This window comes from Saccopteryx leptura, chromosome 3, assembly GCF_036850995.1.
Source record: "Saccopteryx leptura isolate mSacLep1 chromosome 3, mSacLep1_pri_phased_curated, whole genome shotgun sequence".
NCBI lineage: Eukaryota > Metazoa > Chordata > Mammalia > Chiroptera > Emballonuridae > Saccopteryx > Saccopteryx leptura.
The window spans coordinates 217896416-217901396 of NC_089505.1; positions in this window are offsets into that span (position 1 = coordinate 217896416).

The following is a 4981-nucleotide window of genomic DNA, read 5'->3' on the forward strand; positions in this document are numbered from 1 at the left end:
GAAAATGTTCAGACCAAACTTTTAGCAGGTGACATAGTTGATAGGAAATTCTCAGTGTATCTGTAACTGTGATTCTAGGCCATTTACCATTGTGGTTTCGGTGGTGTTCTCTTGTATAAGACAGTCAATTACAGAACTATAACCTCCCATGTTGCATTCTGGTCAAACAGGAACCAAAACGAAAAGGCAATATTAATATAAATAATAAGGCAATATGTCCCAGAAAACACATTCCTGTTTACTGGGGTATGAATTAATGCTTTGAAGGTTAGTGTTTTAGAACATTTTATTGTATGTAATCAAGGTTTATACAGAGATCCAAGTCTGGGGTCACAGAGATCTTCTTAGCTAATTTGTAGACACTATGTAGCCTTGGTATTCTTGAAGCAACTCTGCCAGGTAGAGTTTTGTTATCTATATCCTGCAGGTGAAGAAACTGAAGTTCCTGACAGTTCATTTCTCCAAGTCCATACTGCTGGCGATTAGCAGAGCTGTGACTCCAGCCCAGATTTGTCTTAATTCAAAACCAATTCTCTTCCCACCCTTCATCCAGCTCTACTGGTTCTACAGAAATTAGGGAAAATTAGTATTCCATATTCCATGGCCCATTGGCTCTCAAAGGTAACCTATGGAGCAGCAGCGTTGGCATCACCTGGGAAACATCAAGAAATATAAATTCTCAGGCCCACCTCAAGTTTTGATTCAGACATTCTTGGTGGTGGTCGTGGTGGTAGTGGGATGACCAAGCAATCTGTTCTTGAATAAGCTGCCTGCCCCCAGGGAATTCCAATGCTCCCTCGAGAGTGAGAGCCCATAGACAGAAGGTTCCTTCCAATGCAGAGCAGTGGATTGTCTGTTATTTCACTTCATCCAGGTAACAGAACACCCGGTGCATGAAAATGGCAAGGATTACAAATGGATAGTGAAATTCAAATATAGGTCTGGGAGTATTTTACCACAAAGAATTTTAACTTGTTTAAGATTGCATGGTGAGCCTGACCAGGCAGTGACACAAGTGGATAGAGTCAGCCTGGGATGCAGAGGTTCAAAACCCCGAGGTCACCAGCTTGAGCACGGGCTTATTTGGCTTGAGCATGGGCTCACTGGCTTGAGCGTGGGGTCGTTGATTTGAGTGTGGGATCATAGATATGACTTCATGGTCACTGGCTTGAGCCCAAGGTTGCTGGCTTGAACAAGGGGTCACTGGCTCGGCTCTAGCTCTATGATCAAGGTACTTATGAGAAAGCAATCAATGAATAATGAAGGTGCCGCAATGAAGAATTGATGCTTCTCATCTCTCTCCCTTCCTGTCTGTCTGTCCCTCTCTGTCTCTCTCTGTGTGTCTCTCTTGCTAAAAAAACAAAACAAAAAAATTGCATGGTGAGTTTTACATGTGTAAGAGGGTTGACTCTGATCTAACTTTTAATTTAGCCAATTACCCTCTTTTCCCTTCCACACCCCCCACTGTCCTTTCCTGGAGTACATTACTCAGGCATCTGGCATTTACTGAGTGAAGACTACCTTCCAACTCAGAGGAATGTCAATTTCATCAGCAAACACTACCCTGCCAGCTACTGTGCTCAGGCAAACTGGAATTTTTGTCCAGAGATTTCGGTTCTGTCTATGCACTGAGTTCTAGGTGGATTCCTAGCAAAGAAGATGATTCACAGGAATTGACAACATAGCCATTGGATTTTCACTATTTGTTGACATTCTCTTGAGCACCACAAACAATAAGATGGAGTTCAGATGTTTAAACAAGACTCAAAGGCAATTTTTAGTCAGTCAGATGTCAACAATGGTAAAACAGATGAATATGGGGACTTGACATTTCATTGAAAAATGCACTGAAATTTAACACCTCCCAACCTCAGTAGGGGGCTGCAATACCCTGACACACCTCTATTAAGGATCCAAGGTATTAACTTGCTTATGTTGATTGAGCCAAAGTGGCAGAACATGAGTTGGTGAGATGGTTGGCAGAGTATCGATAATGAAATTTGAAGGAAATTGTTTTCTGGAGTTATTCACAAACAGCTGGGGATTCCTAGGGGAGATGAGAGGAAGCTGGGAGACAGTAGCAGTCCTGCTGCTAATCTAGCTTCCAGGAATACTTTGTTTCATTTCATGTCAGGTTTTGACAGTGTCACTGGAGCATCATAATCACACAGGAAGAGTGTAAATAGCAATGAGGGAGTCACAGTTAATTAAGACCTGCTAGGTCAACAGGACTGACTCAGCAGGAGCCACTCTGTGTGTATGTAGGAAATGAGAGCCCTTTGATAGGGACGTTCACACCCTACATGAGTAGGACTAGACAGACACTTGCAGAAAGGTAATGTGGTATGGTGGCTATAGGCCTGGACAGCCTGGGTTCAAAGCCAGCCTCTCTCGGTTACTGCCTGTGACCTGAAGGATGTTTGCCTCCCCTTTCAGTGACACATTTCTCACTGGAAGAGGGGATGATAGTCACAGTGCTGCCTCATAGGGCTGTGTTTAAATATACATCACATGCCTAGACCCAGGCTGGCCCTCTATCACCGTCAGCTATTATTATACAAATATTCAGCTGTATCATTTGAGAACCAGGCTAAGTGTTAAGACATCTTTGATATTGACAAAATCTTTACAAGCCACCTCAGTGTGTGGATTTATTAGATCAATAATACCTCAAATGTTATAATATTCCAGTGAAAAGAAGAAGGAAAATTAATATTTGCTGAGAACAGAGCAATGCAGGTACATGTGTGTTCCAAACTTTTAAATTCCTAAAGAAACAGAAACGTCAAATATTAAGAAATCTGTCTGGGTTCACAGAGGCAAGACTTTGAAGCCAGGATGCCAGCCTTCCTACTCAATGCCACAGCCTCCTCATGCTAGACACCTCCAAGTTCTGGCACATTTCCTTACAATGTTTTCATACCCACCTTCCCCTTGCCCTATCCCAGGTCCACCAGTTACCTGATATATAAACGAACTAGAGCTCAGAACCCTTTCCACCATGTGCCCAAAAGCAAATACATCAATGACCTCTTAGGTTTGACTTGGAACTGAGCTTCTTATCTAAATGTCCCAGTGCAGGCATAGTTTTTACTTGGCAGAAAATTTACTTCTATCACTTTGGATTAACTTGTGAACTGGCTCATTCCAAAGGCAATGAGCATGTAAGTAAAGATTGGATGACAATCACAGCAGTACTTTTATGATAAAGCATCACTAGCAGTTGCATGCAAACTAAAAAAGGCAACATTCATGTCTTATATTTATAGCCAATTTTTTTGAAGTGAATTTTAAGAAAAAAAATGGACTTCCAAAATTTAAAAGTTGTTCAAACAGTATAACACGACTATAGAATTTCTCAAAAACTTAACCCTAGCACAGCTCTTATCATTTTGGGATAGTTGCCTCCTTGAGTCTTTAGTAATTCAATCAACAAACATAATAAGAACAGGGAGATAGGACTCAGCATTAGGGGCAGCCTGAGCAGTGGAATCAAAGGTACAGAGTGTGGGGCTATTTAGAGGAAGATAGGTCTGGATGAGCTGCAGAGTTTGTGATGGGGACAGGGGCAGAAATCGAGCTAAAGAGGTAGCTCAGAGCTCACTGTCCACTCTGCCAGCCTATTTAATGCACCAAGGTCAGAGACATATTGCCCAGTACCTTCAGATTTTTCAGGGCCTCTGAATCCTGAAAGAAAATTATTAGCTCCAAAAAAGGGGGGAAACTTCAATGAAAGTGAATAAGATCATTCTAAGACTTAGAATCTAAGTAGTCAATAGCAACTCAACTCAATCTTCAACAGGTCAATATCCATATTTACTTTTATTCACAATGCAGTATGGCCCTATGTTCCATGCTGCAGATGCCTGCATGCCCCTGTCTACTCAGCACAATACTGGATGTCTAGTAGGTGGATCAAATTCACATGTCCACCACAGTTGGTAGCAATTACATCCTTCTAGTTCTCACGACCGAAGACTTGGAGTTATCCTTGCTTTTTTTCTCCCACTCACAGATGTCATTAGGAAATTCAGTAGCACTACCCTTTAAAAGATATTTGGGATCTGATTATATCTTACCACCCTGGTGTGAGCCACTCTCATCTGTCACCTGCATGACTGATAGGGTCCCATAATTGGTCTCCTTGTTTCTACCATTGCCTCCTCATTCCATTCTTAGCCCGGGAGAGAAACTCTTCTGGAACTCAAATCAGAGCATGCCCTTCCCTACTCAAACACTGCGGTGCTGCCCCTCTCACTCAGCTCAGAGTCAGGATCCTTACAAGGCCTGCATTCTCTGGCCCCCTCTCTCACTGCATCCCCTCACCCAATCTGGTCCATCACAGCCGCCACTGTGGGCCTTCAATGTGGCACGTGTAATCCCAGCTCACAGCATCTGCTGCAGCTGTTCCCTCTGTTTGAAGTGTTTTGTCCCAAATATTCACTTGGTGAACTCCATCCTTTCCTCTAAGTCTTTGTTCAGATCTCTCCTTCTCCTTGAGTTCCGGTTCTGGGCATCCTATTTCACACTGCTTCCTGCCCCATCTCACAGCCAACTGCCCTTGCAGTGTTCTGTTTCCCTTCCCCCTACCCCCACGCCCCCAGCACTGACCACCTTCTAATACACTGTAAAGTTTAGTGACTTATATTTATGGTTGGTCTCCACTGACTAGAACACAGCTCTGCAAGACCAAGGTTCTTTGTTCTGTTCAGAGGAGTAGGCCATGCTTATAGAACTATTCCTGGATAGTGATTAACACTCAGTAAGTATTTCTAAAATCAACAATGAATGACTTAATCTGGCAAAAGTGTAGGTGATTTCCTGGAGAAGTATAAGGAGTATACAGATAGGGATAGCCCACTGAAATTCAGGACTGTACTGAAAAGACAATATCTGGGCTGAGATACAAGGGCCCGAATAAAACATGTCACAGCAAAAGTAATGTAGATCTAGTTTGAATCTTCCTTTTTCCACTTAAAAA